At 43.8% G+C, this 18,727-nt stretch overlaps 1 long non-coding RNA gene across 1 annotated transcript in view; it reads right to left on the bottom strand.

Annotated features, from left to right (window-relative positions):
* LOC123348791 overlaps window positions 1–18,727 on the bottom strand; it is a 56,271-nt gene continuing 37,544 nt past the window's right edge. The window contains exon 3 of the long non-coding RNA XR_006573258.1: window positions 1–935. This is a non-coding gene — a long non-coding RNA (uncharacterized LOC123348791). The remainder of the gene's footprint in view (window positions 936–18,727) is intronic.

Raw genomic sequence — 18,727 nt, 5'->3', positions numbered from 1 at the left:
AGTTCACTTGATCCTTCCCTCCTCCCAGCTGTCAGACTCAGTCCTGTCCCACACCGTAACACACAGCAGAGCCAATGAACACGAGTCTCAGGTCTACTTGATCAGGACTGTAAAACTTTAATGGGGTTATGGAGGGAGAGGGGATCAGAGAGACACTATGATTTACTTCCCATGATTTACTTCTTGTCATCTAGGTATATCTTTTTCTGGGTTACGTTTGTGCCTATCTCCACTTCCATCCAGGGTAGGGAAGACCAGTTATGCAGCAAACCAGAGATGCATTTAAAAAATGCAGTGAATGATTGCTCTTTTTGCACAATATTAACTAACGAAAATAGTTTGTCGTTAGCCTCGCAGTAGCATGGAACCTAAACAATTCTTGTTTATTATTATTCCACCACTGAATGTGTGAACCATTTAGTTATTGTAAGCCTGATGTTGAGTGTTGGGTGCTAACATTAAAGCTTCTGAGAGAAGAAAAAGCATCATAAAGAACTTGAACACGGGTAAGGAAAACAGGGTAGCTTCTGTTTTGATCCTGTAGCCTGTATATCTGTTCTGTTGGTAAATAGAGGACTTTGGTCTGCAGGGTGTCATACCAGCATCTTTCATGAGTACTGAATTCATATGTTAAACAAATTCAAATACATGCCCGTGAAGAGGATGAATAGGGGGCTAACATTTTTTCTGTAGTAATAAATTGACTGCATGTTTAATTGTCTGGGGATTCCCTGAGAAAACCAAACACTCTGTGCTCCTTGAAGAATTAGCATTGCTGCAGAGGAAAATTTTAATCCCTCTTTCATTACTTTTTGTTGCTTGCGGGCTGTCTTTCCTTCTGTTCCTTTGAATGCTGAAGCTGAAATGCTGTTCTACCTTCTCTCTGGCTGCTGCAGATAATTCTAGCATCACTCTGCAGTCAGGAGTGGTGCTACCTGCAAAACAGAATATTTCAGCTTAATGGCACCTCTGCCCTCTTGCTCCCTAAACAAAATAGGAGAACAAATTCATTTCTTATGAGGTAGGATTAGGATATCTGCTAAGTCAAGTAGTGAGGAGTTCCAACACCAAGCTACAGAGCAAGAATTATGCACAAGAAATTATTCAGCAAACAATTTCAGCTAATGAGTACACTAAGGACAAATGCCATCTGTTTGAGTGCACTTTTGTAAACAGAGAAGGAGGCAAAACTATTTGACTAAATTATTCTTTACAAATTATTTACCTGCTCTTAGAAATCCCAATACTTCTGCCTCTAACAGCAATGATGTTGTTCAGTGCATACACCAGATGTTAGGCTGAATGGTTGATTCAGTGGGTAGCACAGCCCACAGTCATTTGGAGGCTTACAATTGAGTCAAACTTTAGCTCATACTCATCAGAATGGATTGGGATGCACAAGGACAAAGAGTTGCTTTCTTCTAATACTGAGCAAAGGTTCATTATTAGAAATAAGGAAATCTGTCCCTCTATCTCCATGCATCAGAGTTCCTTTCAGAGCCTTCCCCAGGCCCATTGCTTTCTGATACAGTATTAAAGAAACAGCAGGCCTATTCTCATGTTTTTAGCCTCTGGGGATGCAACACCTGAGGGACAAGCACCCCTTATAGCCGTTGTTATGTTAAGTGGTGTTCCAGGCTCCAGTGTGTGTGAACCTGAATGGGATGGAAGGGGGTTAAATGGGGGAAATCAGAATGAAGAGTGGAATTATGACATGCTCTAAAACAGGGGTAGGCAACCTATGGCATGGGTGCCGAAGGCGGCACACGAGCTGATTTTCAGTGGCACTCACACCGCCCGGGTCTTGGCCACTGGTCCGGAGGGCTCTGCATTTTAATTTAATTTTCAATGAAGCTTCTTAAACATTTTAAAAACCTTATTTACTTTACATACAACAATAATTTAGTTATATATTATAGACTTAGAGAAAGAGACCTTCTAGAAACGTTAAAATGTATTACTGGCACGTGAAACCTTAAATTATAGTGAATAAATGAAGACTCGGCACAGCACTTCTGAAAGGTTGCCGACCCCTGCTCTAAAACTCATGAGGTATAGGCTCAAGAAGGGACAGTCTCTCTGACTTGCTGTGAGCAGCAGAATATAGGGCTTCAGGCAGAGTCCGTTTTTTGGTGGAAGGAATTCACAGAAAACACAACTTAAGAAGCCCTCTAAAGGTCAGTAACAGATGTTCCTTGTACTATTTGAATTAGTGCTCACATAGAACGTTTGTATGAATGAATAAGAGCTACTGATGTGAGTAAAAGTTTCAAAATCGGGCCCCTTGAAATGTCCTCACAAATCTCCTAGTTCTGGTTTGGCAATTCCTTGGCATGCAGGGGCCTGGGCCCAACATTTTGGACCCTCCAAAAGAACTCCCACAAAGCTCCCCACACGACAGGCAGACACTTCCTCCAAAGCCCAGAGTCTTTGGGGTGGAGTCTCCCTCCCGGCCACCTAGATGCATGCTTATCCTGCATCCTGTCCCGTCTTTCTTCCAGGAGACGCAGCCTGCTCTGTCCCTGAAAGCAGCTAGCCAGACAGAAACAATCAGCTATACAGTAACTCCTCGCTTAACGCTGTAGTTATGTTCCTGAAAAATGCGAAACAATGTTAAGCGAATCCAATTTCTCCATAAGAATTAATGTCAATGGGGGGGTTAGGTTCCAAGGAAATTTTTTTAACTTACAAAAAACCGATAATATATCTAAAATATATACACACAGTATAAGTTTTAAACAAACAGTTTAATACGGTACACAGCGATGATGATTGTGAAGCTCGGTTGAGGTGGTGAAGTCAGAGGGTGGAAGAGGGTGGGATATTTCCCAGAGAATGCCTTACTGCTAAATGATGAACTAGCATTCGACTGAGCCCTTAAGGGTTAACACATTGTTGTTAATGTAGCCTCACACTCTACAGGGCAGCAGGAATGGAGGGAGGGGAGACAGCATGGCAGACAGAGACAGAGACAGAGACACACACCCTGTGTGTGGGAGAGAGAGATGCGCATTGCCCCTTTAAGTATGCTGACCGCACTCTAAGTAAACTGCCTTTTTAAGTCTATCAGCAAGTTGAGACAGCAGCTGCGCCCAGCAAGCTCCCTCCGTCCTGAGCCCTGTCTTGTCTCCACCCTGCTCTATATGGAGAAGGGATAAGTGGGGGGCAGGAACAGGGGGGAGGGGGACACCCTGACATTATCCCCCTTCTTCCTCCCCTTCTTCCCCCCCACAGCAAGAAGGAGGCTCCAGGGAGCAGCTCCAAGGCTGGAGCAGCACATGGCAGTGGGGGGAAGGACAGCTGAACTACCAGCAATTGCTAGCCTGCTGGGCGGCTGCCGCACAGGGAACTTAGGGGAGCTGGGAGCTGATAGGGGGGCTGCCGGTCCACCCTGGTTCCAAGCCCCCACCAGCTAGCTTCAATGGGCTGCCCTTCCTGCAAGCCGTGGACAAAGCAGGCAGCTGCCAAACAACGTTATAAGGGAGCATTGCACAACTTTAAACAAGCATGTTCTCTAATTGATCAGCCACATAACAACAAAACAACGTAGCGACTTTAAGTGAGGAGATACTGTACTGCCTCTGACCCACTGTTCCAAACTTTGACCCGAGGCCTCTGTCTCCAGGATCTACCTGACATAATCCACCAGGAACATATGTGCCAGATAACAAAAGGTCTTCATAATAATTGTGAGAATACTTTGCCTTTCTTAAGTGTCTTGAGAAACCCAAAATGCTTTGCAAATATTAGTTCAGCCACCTTGCAAGATACGTGAGTATCATATCCTCATTTTGTAGGTGAGGAGCTGCTGCACGCTGAGGGGAAATCACTTGAATAAGCTCATATAGGGTTCAGGAGGAGAGCCAGATTTACTGTCTCAGTATCCTGACACACAATCCCTGCTTTAACTTGTAAATAAAGCTACAGAGGTATTAGTATTGCTGGAATAAACTGTGTAGCTTTTGTTTTTGAACCTTTTTTTTCCCCAGAATTAAACTTTCCTTCTGGCTCCACTTATTTTTGCTGTTGAACAAAATCAGAGTATGATCAGATAAAACTCCTGCTAGAGTTTCCCCACATCTGTATTGTGTTATCTTTGGCACTGATGGAGTACAAAGGTAATGTACTCCTCCTCATTTGTGGTTGCATAATTATTCTGTTTATGTTTTGAAGGTGGCCAATGTGACTGAAATTAATTTACAGACATTTGAGGTCTTTTTCAAATGCTTTATGCTGTTAATCTCCTCTTACCTCCCCAATGCAGATGCACTGATAAGTATTCTGCCAATTTTTCTGGCTGAATACTGTGCAGCTGATGGATGTGTCCTAACATGCTGAAGTCTGACACACTACAAATGAGATGCACATGTGGGTATAAAAATGCAGTAAGTGTAAGCACTCACTCTACAAAGAATGTGGGAAGCAGATAGTTTGAAAAACAGCAACCTGGGCACACAATGGCATTTGCAAAATCTCTGCTGAATTTGAATATGCAGTTACTGCAACTGCATGGGTATCCCGGGTATCAGTATGTGCAAATAATAATTAGCCATTTGCACATCACTATGCAGGTTTTGTGCACAATCACTGTTATTGCAAGAGCAAATTAAGCACAAATGTTAAACCCACATTTGTAAATGATTAGGCTTCCAGAAGTTCAATGCAATAAATATTTCATCTATTTATTTATTGTAAATATTAATGTACATCATGTACAGGCAATAACCAATGAAAGTACTTGCAGAAGAGGAAGGCTATTCATCCATAATGAGTTTCAGGGAAATGTTGTATAGAGAACTATCAGGGACAGTGTATTGTTTTTCAGGGTCCTGGCAGTGTTAGAAAAAGTCACTCTTCTTTTGGAGCTGCTGAGCTGAAGGAGTATTGCAAGGATCTGCAAATTGCTTTTCCATGCATGTGCTTTAGCCTGAGTTTTGTGTGGCTTTGCGAGTTGGACTGGATTAAGTTCCAAATACTCAGATGCAAAGATAATCAGTCTGTATGAAATTAAATGAAGAAAATCATTTTCCTTATGATATGTTCGGGCACTATGAAAATACCAGTTTGATACATTTGTCTTTATGACTCTAATGATATTTTTTTAATCTGATTGATGCAAATGTGGATTTTAATGAGCTGTAGTAAACAATGCTGGATAGATGTGCCTATGTGTCACCCAGTTTCCAGCCAATCCCTTCTGGTCACACTCTTAATTAAGGAAGTGAGATGGACTTACATTTGTTTTTCTAAATCTCAGTCATTTTTCAAACTGGTGACATAATCTTTAAGATTTAATTTATTAATATAATATTTGTTCCTTGAATAGTGTGTTATTTATTTATTTTGGTGCCCTGACATTCAAAATGTACCATATTTTGCAATTCAAAAGAAAATTATTAGGCAAATATGTTCCTCATGATTATTGTGATTGCTGTTCTGAAAAGACATGGGCATACAGTATAATGCATCCTTCAAAGGATTAATATTCCAGTACTCAGAGCCATCCCTAGGGGACGGTGAATCAGGGCAACTGCTCCAGGCCTGGGGCTTTGGGGGGCCCTGTGGGCCAGAGCAATTGGCTGGTGCCACATGGGCCGCGGGTGAACTGCTACCCCCAGCCTCCCCCTTCTACCCAAGGGATACTGCACGGGGAGGGAGAACACACGGTGGCACTGCAGCCTTCCCAGCCCCAGGAAGGCGGGTGGCATGGCCCCAGCACCCTGGAGCCTAGCGGTGCCACCGAAGCTGGGCCCTGGGGGGGCGGAGTGTGAGCGGGGCCATGCCTGGCTGTTCGGGGAGGCACTGCCTCCCCCAGCCTCCCCTATCCCATCCCCGGCCTGGTCGGACCTGGAAGCGATGTCACTTTTGCCCCGGCCCCGCACTCCCCTAGGGACAGCCCTGCCAATACTTGTTCATGCACAAATACACGTAATTTACATATTCAGTAGCCATGATTGCATGTGCAATTGCACATATAGACAGCATGGTCTACTGTGAATAGGGCATTAGAGTGGGAGTAAAGAGATCTGGGTTCTATTCCTAATTCTGGTCAATACTGGGTAAATCAGGTAATCTCCTGTGGGTCCATTTCCCTCCCAACCTTAGTCTATATCGTTTGCTTAGGGGGAAGCAAATAGGGCACATTTATGACTTTAGAAATCTCTCCTCTTAGACTGTAAGTTATTTGGAGGATGGACTGTACAATGCCTAGGTACAATGGGGCCCCAATCTCATTTGAGACTGATAGGCTATACTATAATGCAACTAGTTATCATTATTGTTGTTAATAAAAGCATCTGGTCGTTTGCACACAAATTTAGTCTATGCTCACATACATTATTGTTAATGTTGTGCTCAGATGAGGCAAACCAAAGTGTGAACACATTGTGTGTGTCTGTTTGTTGCATGGAGTTGTGCAAATGGGGAGCCTTCCTGTTAATTTCCCTTCATTGTTCATGAACAGTATTTTGCTGTTTCTTTGTGTCTCAATGCTGCTTGTTAAATGTGGCGTATGAATGTTTCATTGTACCTTTCACGTTGTGCTCTGCATTTTTAATTTAAATACATGTTTGATTGGTTGAAGGCTGTGTAGAAAAAATAAATTGCCATAATTTTGACAGTGGCAAAACAAAGGATTTAGCTGGATAATAATAGGCTAATTCTGTAGATGACATTTCTGAATCTCCACAAATGTTCTGCATACTGTGGCTCAGTGAAAATGAAAATCAGTATTTTAAACACAAAAGGTCAGATTATGAGACTCTGACTTCACAAATAGTCTCATTAACTTCAGTGGGAACGCTCAAGGATAAGGCACTATTCACTGTCTATCACAATCAGGCCCACAGGGATCAAACCTGTTCAGCTTACTTACACACTCATGACTTTGATGGAATTGTGATTACTCACTTGAATAAACTAGGTTGGATTTGAGCCTTACTCTGGGTTACATCTGAAATAGTCTAGATTCTTAGCTGGTGTAAAGCTGTATAGTTCTGTTGACTTCAGTGGAGCTACACCAATTTACACGAACTAAGAATCTGGCTCACTGTCTGCATTTTTATTACTGTACACCCTTAGAGTGCCCCCTTTCATCAAGGCATAGTGTGGCCATTATTCTCAGTTACGGCAGGCCATCTTCCTGACTCCAAGTGTTCCATGGCTCGGCCCCCTCCAGCCACATTACAAAGTACATCTCCCTTTGTGAATAACTGAAAGGTCCTAATGAAAATCCAACTAATAATTCTTCTGCCTCCTTGTACTACAGAAATCTTCTGCTTCCACTTGCAAAGCCTCTCTCAGGGCTCTCCCCCACAGGAGCCTACTCTGCTCTCTGTGGGATTTTTTCCACAGAAGAGTCCTGAGTCCTCTGAAATCTCTTCTTGGGTGTTGCCCCCTTTCCAAGGCCTACCACAGGGATCAGTTCTGTCCCTGCGGCATTCCTTAGTCTGCTTACCTCAGGCCCTTCCAAGAGAGCAAAAGCACACACTTCCTACTACTTCTCTCCTGGGACTTCTCCTCTCAGTTGAGTGCCCTCAGCTCCTTATGCGGTCGGGTGCCTAATGGGTCCTTTGCTAGTTAAATCCCCTCTGAATGGGAGGTAATTGGTTAATCACTCTACGGATGCGGAGTATGACTCTAATTGATTTTTTTCCCCTTTTCTAGGAGGCAGTGGGGGTTGACCACATCAGAGGACCTTCAAACAGATTTAGTCTCATGCACATATGTTGTCATAATGTCTCCCATAATTTTCTGGGGCTAAAGATTTTGTTGGTGGGTGGTATGGGGCAGCTGGACTGAAGGAAAGAGCAAGCATTTTTTCTTTCCATTTTTGCGTGAATTTAATGAGAACGGACATGCTCTATTTTTTCCTCACACCACAGATTATGGGATTGCAAGCTTTCTGCACATATTACTCCATCGGTATGTCTCAACCTTGAGCTGGAAAGGCCATCTCTAGAGGTGAGTGCAGTCTCCACAGACTATTCAGTTATTGGTCACTTTGCTGAGACTAGCGGCTCAATGGTCATTGTGATGTGGACATGTGTCAATGTATTTTATGTATGCCACCAGAAGGTGTGGCAATTTTTGGGGTGTACTGGCCTGGGTCATATTTAGACTCATAGACTTTAAGGTCAGAAGGGACCATTATGATCATCTAGTCTGACCTCCTGCACAATGCAGGCCACAGAATCTTACCCACCTACTCCTGTAACAAACCCCTAACCTATGTCTGAGTTATTGAAGTCCTCAAATTGTGGTTTGAAGACCTCAAGCTGCAGAGAATCTTCCAGCAAGTGAACCGTGCCCCATGCTGCAGAGGAAGGCGAAAAACCTGGCAACTTACATACCAATCACCTGAGTCTTCGGGCTGTACTCAAGTGATTATTTTTTTTAAATTTCATTGCTACTGCAGTTAAGGCCAATGGTGTGGTCCGATATTAGCGTAATATTCTAACATTTCAGTCTCAGGCCTGGTCTGCACTATGAAGTTAGGTCAATGTAAGTCAGCTTGCATTGACCTAGTTAGACATGTGATGACCCTAAATATTTTCTCTTGCCGATGTAAGCACCCCATTACAGCACCATAAAAGGACCTTCTGGTAACCTGCAAGGTTTGGGACTCTTGCAGTCCTTGAGATATTTTAACAGCAGCATAGGTCTTATCTCAGTCTGTAGAAGGAAGAGTTATAGATAAAGTAATGTACATGTAAGTTAGATAGATCTAATGTGACAGATCTTCAGAGAGCTGTTAACCAGGCTACTCCATGATAAGAGAGAGTCATTAGTCATCCAAACATAATCAGAATTTTATCCCATCAGAGGACTATCTGGTTATAGTTGATAACCACAATGCAGAACAATTTTACAGAATCATTGCACAGGAATACTTGTTTATAATTGATATTTTTGCAGAATCTTTGCAGAACATCTTGGCACAATTGGTGACCACATTATACAATAATCTAATAACTTTCCTGAGAATTTCTTACTTTGCAGCTAGATCCCAGCTACATGTAGTATCTTGTAATAAGTCCATCTGTTATGCCTCCCTTTTGTGGCTAGTAATAGCTACTGGCTAAAATCTTCCTGTAAGTAGTGTCAAAAATAAATTCCTTTCATGAATTTTCAAATGCTTATCTATGGGTTATTGAATTGTATGGAAATATTCTTCCCTAGAATATTATTGGGCCTGATCCTGAGAGGTGCTTAGCACACACATCTTCCATTCACTTTAGAGGCAGTGTGGGTGCTTAGCTCCTCTCGGGATTGGATGAGTTACTGTGATTAAATTATATATGGACCTTATTAGCAATTATAAAAAATGAAAATACTGGAAAGAATCTTTCCAGCAAACCACCTCAGACAGGCCATTTAGTGTTCCCTGTGAATGAAGTTAACAACGGTACTTGGTATATCATTTCAAGTTTAAACAATACATAATTCTTATAATTCAGAAATGGAACCTTATGTTCAAGAAGCAAGACACACATAATGTGATTACTATACCTAATTATTGTTCAGCCGTACATCTTGCTTACAATAAAATTGCCACAAAATGTAGACCAGCTTTCTGGTTAATAAGATTTATTTTCTTCTTATTAAGTTTACGAAACATTCCTCTAAAATAATTCTTATTTTAGGAATCATAGAAATATAATAAGGTTCCTTATTGGTAATTTACTATGCATTAGTCATTCACATTTACCACATTTTAAAAAATCAAGTATTTATCTAAAAATAAATATCATGGCTTGACATTTCCTGTTAAGTTATGATTGTGCACGGCTTTGTCTTCCACCTAGAAATGCTGCTAGGCAATGCATTTTAGTTGGATACATTTGCAGTTCAGTCACAGAATGCTCTTGGAAGGCCTGATTCTGTTCCGATTGAAATCAGTAGCAAAATTCCCTTTGACATCCATAGAAACTCCTATAACTTTCTTGGTCTAGTTAAAGCTCCCCAGTGTGGATATAGTTATAATGGTATTATGGTGCATTATACTAGTATAGCTATTCCTGTATAGGAAGGGGAATAAGCTGGACCAGTTTAACTGTCCATGTTAGGGTTATACCAATATAACTGTTTTGGTAAAAAAAAAATCACACCCCTAACCTACATAATTATATTGCTACCAAGTCTGTGTTTAGACTAGGCTGGGGCTCTTCCATTGCCTCAGGCCTGGTCTACACTAGGCGTTTAAATCGGTTTTAGGAGCATAAAACCGATTTAACGCTGCACCCGTCCACACTAGGAGGCACCTTATATCGATTTTAATGGCTCTTTAAATCGGTTTCTGTACTCCTCCCTGACGAGAGGAGTAGCGCTAATATCGGGATTAACATATCGGAATAGGGTTAGTGTGGCCGCAAATCGACGGTATTGGCCTCCGGGCAGTATCCCACAGTGCACCACTGACCGCTCTGGACAGCATTCTGAACTCGGATGCACTGGCCAGGTAGACAGGAAAAGCCCCGCGAACTTTTGAAATTCATTTCCTGCTTCCCCAGTGTGGAGAGCTCATCAGCACAGGTGACCACGCACAGCTCATCTGCACAGGTAACAATGCAGTCTCCTGAGAATCGAAAAAGAGCCCCAGCATGGACTGCACGGGAGGTACTGGATCTGATCGCTATATGGGGAGAGGATTCAGTGCTAACAGAACTGCGTTCCAAAAGACGAAATGAAAAAGTATTTGAAAGAATTTCTAAGGCTATGACGGATAAAGGCCACAGCAGGGACTCAGTGCAGTGCAGAGTGAAAGTTAAGGATCTCAGACAAGCCTACCAGAAAACCAAAGAAGCAAACGGAAGGTCCGGGGCAGGTCGAAAAACATGCCGCTTCTATGCTGAGCTGCATGCAATTTTAGGGGGCTGCGCCACAAGTACCCCACCCCTGACCGTGGATTCCGAGGTGGGGGTTGTAATCTCAGCCATGGCTGAGGATTATGCAGACGGGGAAGATGAAGATGAAGAAGAGGAGGAAGACCTAGCAGAGAGCACACAGCACTCCGTGAGCCCCAGCAGCCAGGAGCTTTTTATCACCCTGACGGAATTACCCTCCTCCCAGCCCTCCCAAGCAAGTATCCCAGACAATGACGCCATGGAAGGGAGCTCTGGTGAGTGTACCTTTGTAAATAGCAAACATTGTTTTTTAAGCAAGCGTTTTTTAATGATTGATTTGCCCTGAGGACTTGGGATGCATTCGCAGACAGTATAGTTACTTAGAAAAGTTTGTTAACATGTCCGGGGATTGAGAGGAAATCCTCCAGGGACATCTCGATGAAGCGCTCCTGTAGGTACTCCAGAAGCCTTTGCAGAAGGTTTCTGGGCAAGGCAGCCTTGTTCCGCCCACCATGGTAGGACACTTTACCACGCCATGCATGTAGCAAGTAGTCCGGTATCATTGCGTGGCAAAGCATAGCAGCGTATGGTCCCGGTGATTGCTGGCATTCAAGAAGCATCCGCTCTTTATCTCGCTGTGTTATCCTCAGCAAAGTGATATCGTTCAGGATAACCTGGTTAAAAATCAGGAATTTAAGTAAGGTGGATGGCCATTTTCCTACTGGGTTCGTGGACTGCAGCAGCTTAAAAAAAATCCTTTCCTCCACGTAGCCAAGCGGGGGGAGGGGAGGAATGAAATGCCGATGATCTTTTTTGTGTTTGGCCAGCGGGGCTTCCCCAAGCTACCAGCCACGCAGTGGGTGGGGGGGGTGGGAAGGGTGTTGATTAGCAGGGAGATAGCGTGGTATTAGCCATGCATTGGGGGGAGGGGTAAATCACTGCAGAAGCCGAAAGACAGTGGCTTACCATGGCCGCATGCAAGCTGAATTCTGATGCCTGGACCTGTGTCTGTGAGATCTGTAACTACAGAGCTGCAGGCACTCAGTATTAAGATGAAAAATGCGACCTTGTAGGGAAATCACATGGGCTATGTAAGGTGAATAGTGCTGTTCACTGTGAAAGAGTATAACCATTGTTCTGTAAAATGTATCTTTTTAAATATTTCTCTCCCTCTCATGCAGCTGCAAATATTTCAAGCGTCCCTCCTCCATCCCAAAGGCTAGCACAGATAAGGCGCAGGAAAAAGAAGACGCGAGATGAGATGTTCTCGGATATTATGGAAGTTACACGCAATGAAAGAGCTCATCTGAATGAGTGGAAGGACGTGGTATCAAATTACAGGAAAGAGGCCAGTGAACGTGAGGACAGGAGGGACAACCGAGATGAGAGGTGGCGGCAGGAAGATCAGTGTGGCGGGATGCAACTCTGGGGCTGCTGCGTGATCAAACTGACATGCTCCGGCGTCTGGTGGAGCTTCAGGAACGGCAGCAGGATCACAGAGTACTGCTGCAGCCCCTGTGTAACCACCCTCAACCCTCACCATATTCCATATCCTCCTCACCCAGACGTGTAAGAACGCGTGGGGGGAGACTCCGTGCACCCGCCCACTCCACCCCCGTGGACAGCCCAACCAGAAGGCTGTCGTTAATGTGAAATTTTTTAATGGCCTTCTCCATCCTTCCTATCCTCCTCCCAAACCACACCCTTACTTCTCTCCCTCTTTTTATAATGAATTAATAAAGAATTCATGATTTTTAAATGAGAGTGACTTTATTTGCATAAGTAAGCTGTACTCGAAGGGGGAGGGTGAGTTACTTACAGGGAATGAGTCAATCAAGGGGGGTTGGGTGTTCATCAACAAACACAGCAGTCACACTGTACCCTGGCCATTGATGAAGCTCGTTTTCAAAGCTTCTCTGATGCGCACCGCTTCCTGGTGTGCTCTTCTAATCTCTCTGGTGTCTGGCTGCGCGTAATCAGCGGCCAGGTGATTTGCCTCAGCCTCCCACCCCGCCATAAAGGTCTCCCCCTTACTCTCACAGAGATTGTGGAGAATACAGCAAGCAGCAATAACATAGGGGACATTGGTTTGGCTGAGGTCTGAGCGAGTCAGTAATGTCCGCCAGCACGCCTTTAAACGGCCAAATGCACATTCCACCACCATTCTGCACTTGCTTAGCCTGTAATTGAACAGATCCTGACCACTGTCCAGGCTGCCTGTGTATGGCTTCATGAGCCATGGCATCAAGGGGTAGGCTGGGTCCCCCAGGATAACGACAGGCATTTCAACATCCCCAACTGTTATTTTCTGGTCTGGGAAGTAATTCCCTTGCTGCAGCCGTTTAAACAGAGTAGTGCTTCTGAATACGCGAGCGTCATGAACACTCCCTGGCCATCCCACGTGGATGTTTGTGAAACGTCCCTTGTGATCCACCAGTGCTTGCAGCACCATTGAAAAGTACCCCTTCCAGTTTACGTACTGGGTGCCCTGGCGCTGCGGTGCCAAGATAGGGATATGGGTTCCATCTATCGCCCCACCACAGTTAGGGAATCCCATTGCAGCAAAGCCATCCACTATGGCCTGCACGTTTCCCAGAGTCACAACCTTTCGTAGCAGCAGCTTAGTGATTGCTTTGGCTACTTGCATCACAGCAGCCCCCACAGTAGATTTTCCAACTCCAAATTGATTCCCGACTGACCGGTAGCTGTCTGGCGTTGCAAGCTTCCACAGGGCTATCGCCACTCGCTTCTCTACTGTGAGGGCTGCTCTCATCTTGGTATTATGGCGTTTCAGGGCAGGGGCAAGCAAGTCACAAAGTTCCATGAAAGTGCCCTTACGCATGCGAAAGTTTCGCAGCCACTGGGAATCGTCCCACACCTGCAACACAATGCGGTCCCACCAGTCAGTGCTTGTTTCCCGGGCCCAAAATCGGCGTTCAATGGATAGAATCTGCCCCATTACCATCAGGATCTCCAAAGCGCGGGGGCCCGCGGTTTGAGAGAATTCTGTGTCCACGTCCTCATCACTGTCATCGCCGCGCTGCCGTATCCGCCTCCTCCTCGACTCGGTTTGAAGGTCCTGGTTCAGCATATACTGCACGAGAGTGCGCGAGGTGTTTAAAACATCCACGATTGCGGTATTGAGCTGAGCAGGGTCCATGCTTGCTGTGTTATGGCGTCTGCACAGTTCACCAAGCAGAAAAGGCGCGAAACGGTTGTCTGCTGCTTTCAGGGAGGGAGGGGTGAGGCTGTACCCAGAACCACCCGTGACAATGATTTTTGCCCCATCAGGCACTGGGATCTCAACCCGGAAATGCCAAGGGGCGGGGGAGGCTGCGGGAACTATGGGATAGCTATGGAATAGCTACCCACAGTGCAATGCTCCAGAAATCGACGCTAGCCTCGGACCGTGGATGCACACCACCGATTTAATGTGTTTAGTGTGGCCGCGCGCACTCGATTTTATACAATCTGTTTTACAAAACCGGTTTATGCAAATTCGGAATAGTCCCGTAGTGTAGACGTACCCTCAGTACCTTCCTTCTGAAGGCAATGAAGGAGAGAATTTAATGATAGCTATTTTCAGTATCTGAGAAGGTTAGACTTTCTTTCTTTGCTGTAAGGCTCATTTGCCAGAAGAAATTAGAGAAACCTATCTGCTTGCTCATTGTTTTCTGAACATAGGAATTTGATAGACGAGCTGGGCCCAGTTCTCCTCCCAGCTATACTGGTATAAATCCAGAGAGAGTAAACTCTATTTTTGTGTTACTCAGAATTTGGCCTTTAGTACCTGGAACAACTGAGATGGGATAGGTATTCTCTTGAATGGTGTAGAATGATCATTGGCTGTGCCAGTGGCTAATACTGCTGTTCGACTCCCAGCTCAAAGGGTGGTGCAGTCTCTCTTTGGCATGCCCTGTGTTTTAGCAATTGGTGTGGTCCTTCTATCTGTTTGGATGGTGACTGAATCCTAACTGCAAATGAATCTCTTCAGCTGCTGTGCTTTGCTGAGTTTCTTTCTTCACCTGAGATGCCTGGAGCTCAGGAATATCTTTGACTGAGTTGCTAAGCTTAAACATCAGGATTATTGTTGTTTTTCTTAAACATTTGCTGTTTTGGGTGGCAGTGAAACTATGTCCTTCCATCCTGCCAAGTGCCTGGCTGTGCTGCTGAATTCAAAAGAAACACAGAACTTAAAGGAGCTCTATGTAAAGAAGCTGCTTCTACTCATGCTGATGAGCTGTTCCCATAGTCCAAGACTCAGTATTACTAAGATATGCACAGAAAAACCCATGGCACTGAATCTCAGAGCTTGGATAATAAAAATAACAGTGTAGATATTCCCACTCGGGCTGGAGCCTATGGTCCAAGACCCTCCTCGTTTGCTGGGTTTCAGAGCCTGGGCTCCAGCCTAAGTGGGACCATCTACACTGCTATTTTTAGCCCTGCAGCTGGACCCCTGCGAGTAAGCCTGTCAGTCAATTGACCCAGGCTCTGAGACTCTCCACCACCAGTTCTTCTTTGTAGTGTAAACATACCAATAATGACTAGAATGTTGGGGATTTCTTTGTCATGCAACCCCGCTGTAGAGTTCCAGTTTTCTAGGAAAGCTGGACGTCTGTTTGTAGCTGAGTGACAAGGAAAATAGAAAACAACTCAGCTTTCAATCCAGTATTGACACATTTTGAATTAAACCTTATCTCTCCAATGTCCCCCATTTTGAGGAACATCATTTTCATTAATCCCAGGGTTACCTACATCCCTTATACATGTAGGATCTTCTCACTTTTGCCACTGAAAATTATTTATAACAGAAATAAAAAAGTGAGGGTATAGTTATTTGCACTGAATAAATGAGTCCCAGAGCATTTCAGCATGCATGCATGAATAATTTATTGGTCTCCCTCATTCTGGGTCTTTGGCATACAGTGCAGCACCCCTCATTTGAGCCTTGGCAGGTAGGAATTAAACTCTTTGGATGAGCAGAGTAGCTGCTTGCCATGGCTCAGAACACTCTGTCTGAATTTTTTTATCAAACTGTGGAATTCTCCTCTGTTATGATTTAGATGGCAGGAGGCCAAAGGGATAATATAAGGGGTGAGAAAGGGAAATGAAACTTCATGGAATGTGTGGAAGAGGGTTCAGCAAGTTGGTTAGGGGGTTAAAACTTTTTGTTTCTTTAGCAAAGTAGTGAAAAATGAAAACTGACCCTGATCTTTTTCAGTAGAGGCTTGTTTATACTCTGTGGTTGATGTAGATCTGTAGATAGATCTGTCTATGTACTGTGTTTTTGCTACGAGCAGGGATTTTTTTTAGGCCCAGATTTTTGGGTCCACTTTGTGCCAGGCAGGTGGTACATAGGAGCTGGAGTCTGACCATAAATGGCCAGCAGAGAATTCCTTTAGTGGAGAGATACTCCCCAACTGGCATACAGCAGGTGAAATTGACTCTTACACCAGCTGCTCTTTGCATTCCTGGCACAGTTGGCATGCTGGAGCATGGTGAGGTGGCTTGTTGGGGCCGTGGCAGAGCATTGTTCTGCCACATTGTTCCTTCTTTGAAATAATGTCCCATATGCCAGTGGTATGAGTTAGAGCACACCTCAAGCTGGGGCTAGCCGACACAGAATCAGGGAGCTGGTTATGGCTCCCAAATGTTTCATCCTTTCCTGGGCTGAGCAGAACTCAGTTGGAGAGGAGAATTGAGCCTCTAGAGCAGAGTTTCCCAAACTTGGGATGCCGCTTGTGCAGGGAAACCCGTGGCAGGCCGCTTTGTTTATCTGCCGTGTCCGCAGGTCCGGCCGATCGCGGCTCCCACTGGCTGCGGTTCGCTGCTCCAGGCCAATGGGAGCTGCTGGAAGCGATGCGGGCCGAGGGACGTACTGGCCATCACTTCCCTCAACTCCCATTGGCCTGGAGCAGCGAACCACGTCCACTGGGAGCCACGATAGGCAGAACCTGTGGACAGGGCAAGTAAACAAACTGGCCTGGCCCGCCAGGGGCTTTCCCTAAACAAGTGGCATCCCAAGTTTGGGAAACACTGCTCTAGAGACTACATTTAATGAAACATGACCATAGTAATGCAGATAGCATAATCAGTCCAAGTAGGAATGGCTGTTCAGAACAGATGTCCTTTGTGAGGGGAGGAAGCACAGTGGCTGTACTGTACAATCTCACTCAGGCCTATTTATGCAAAATATGATTTAGGGTAAGTTTAGGTCTGAGGAATAAATTACATGGCAGCATCAGAGAAGGAAAGAGGTTTAAATTTTGGACCAAATTACAGTAATTTGAGGGTAGAATCTGGCCCATAATGTTTTGATAATTTAACCATATATAGTTTTTAGCAATGTTAGCATTTATTGTATAGAATGATACTCTGATTAACTAGAATAATGGTTGCAGAATAAATCTAACTTTAAATGCACCAGGTCATTCCTCCACGACCTATGCCCTGGAGTGGAGTGGAGTTCCCACGAGGATGAATTTGGCCCATTGTTTGAGAATAAGAATCGAATATGATAATCACTATCTAAGGAGAAAATGTAAATTCACCGAAAAAAGAAAAGGAAAGAAGGAAGGAAAGTGTTTATTGACAACAGTGCTGCTTTAGAGAGTAGAGACATTTTAAAATAGCAATAATAAAAAGATACATGTGCTCAATTATCTTTGCTTGGTTCTATCATTGTTAGTCTTGTTACCATCGCTACCTGCCGCATGGGTTCAGAACAGCACAGGAATTTCTTCAGACACTTATGCTTACAAATAATCCTAGATTTGTGGAGCTTGGAGATTTCATTTTACTTTGACAATGATGTTTCAGTCTGCAGAAAATAGCTTTTCAGTCTCTTTTCAAAACTATCAATTAAAAGAATAGTTTATCACAGAAAAGTAGAAAAATGAGCTCAAATGGCGTGAAAGTAACATTTATTTTCCACTGCATAAAAATATACCTCAGATGTTTAAAATAATAATGCAAATGAAAGAGACTGATTTCAGTGCTGCTACATATTACGCATATTCCATGCTATTTTTGTTTCCTTAATGGTGTATAAAGTAAACAGAAATAAAGCAAATGTGGTTCAGATTTTCAAAAAGGCTTTCAGAAATGCTTCTATCAATTCAGTGTATAACATACTTATGTGCAACCCTCTCTCCTTTTTGCTATCATGGCAATTTGGGGACATAATTTCAGATTCCTGTGTGTGAAAATGTATGTTCAAAAACATGAATGTATTTGAATACTTAGGCTCTGCTCCTGCAAAAGCTTGGGCATGCATTTAACTTTCAACATAGCATATAGGGCTACTCATGTGTTTAAAGTTAAGGACATGCTGAAAGCTTTGGAAGATCTGGGTTTTTAATAGTATGTGCATTTAATGCAGTAATGCATATACTCATGGTCGGTATGTATAGAAAAAACAGCAGTTAGACTAATAATTTGTCATATGCATGCATATTTTTCCTCACTTGCATGCACAACTGCAATAAATGTAATCACAAACTGGCAAACTTTTGTGCCTATGACTTTGAACAAGCAGAGGTCTGAAAAGATGGCTCTTTATGTGCCAGTACCCATGTGCATGACCCAGCATGAGCTGATGCACTTACACCTATAATTAATGCAGTTTTGGAGACCCCACTCAAAATTTGGCCTGTGTAGCAAAATATCACATGTGATTGTTCAATAGAGCTAGTCAATAAAGCAAAAGTGAACATATTATTTAATCATCAAATATTGCTGTTCAATCAAATCCATCATTCGACAAATAACTTTTAAGCAGCTGTAGAGCCAGCGATATAATGCAGTAAAAAGTATTTTCATATGTTATACTGTATTCACATCTCATATGAGATGAAAATACAGAGTGTCCAATTCTGCAT

The sequence above is a fragment of the Mauremys mutica genome, chromosome 13 (genome assembly GCF_020497125.1).
Source record: "Mauremys mutica isolate MM-2020 ecotype Southern chromosome 13, ASM2049712v1, whole genome shotgun sequence".
NCBI classification, from domain to species: domain Eukaryota; kingdom Metazoa; phylum Chordata; order Testudines; family Geoemydidae; genus Mauremys; species Mauremys mutica.
This window is presented reverse-complemented; position numbering and strand designations above follow the sequence as displayed.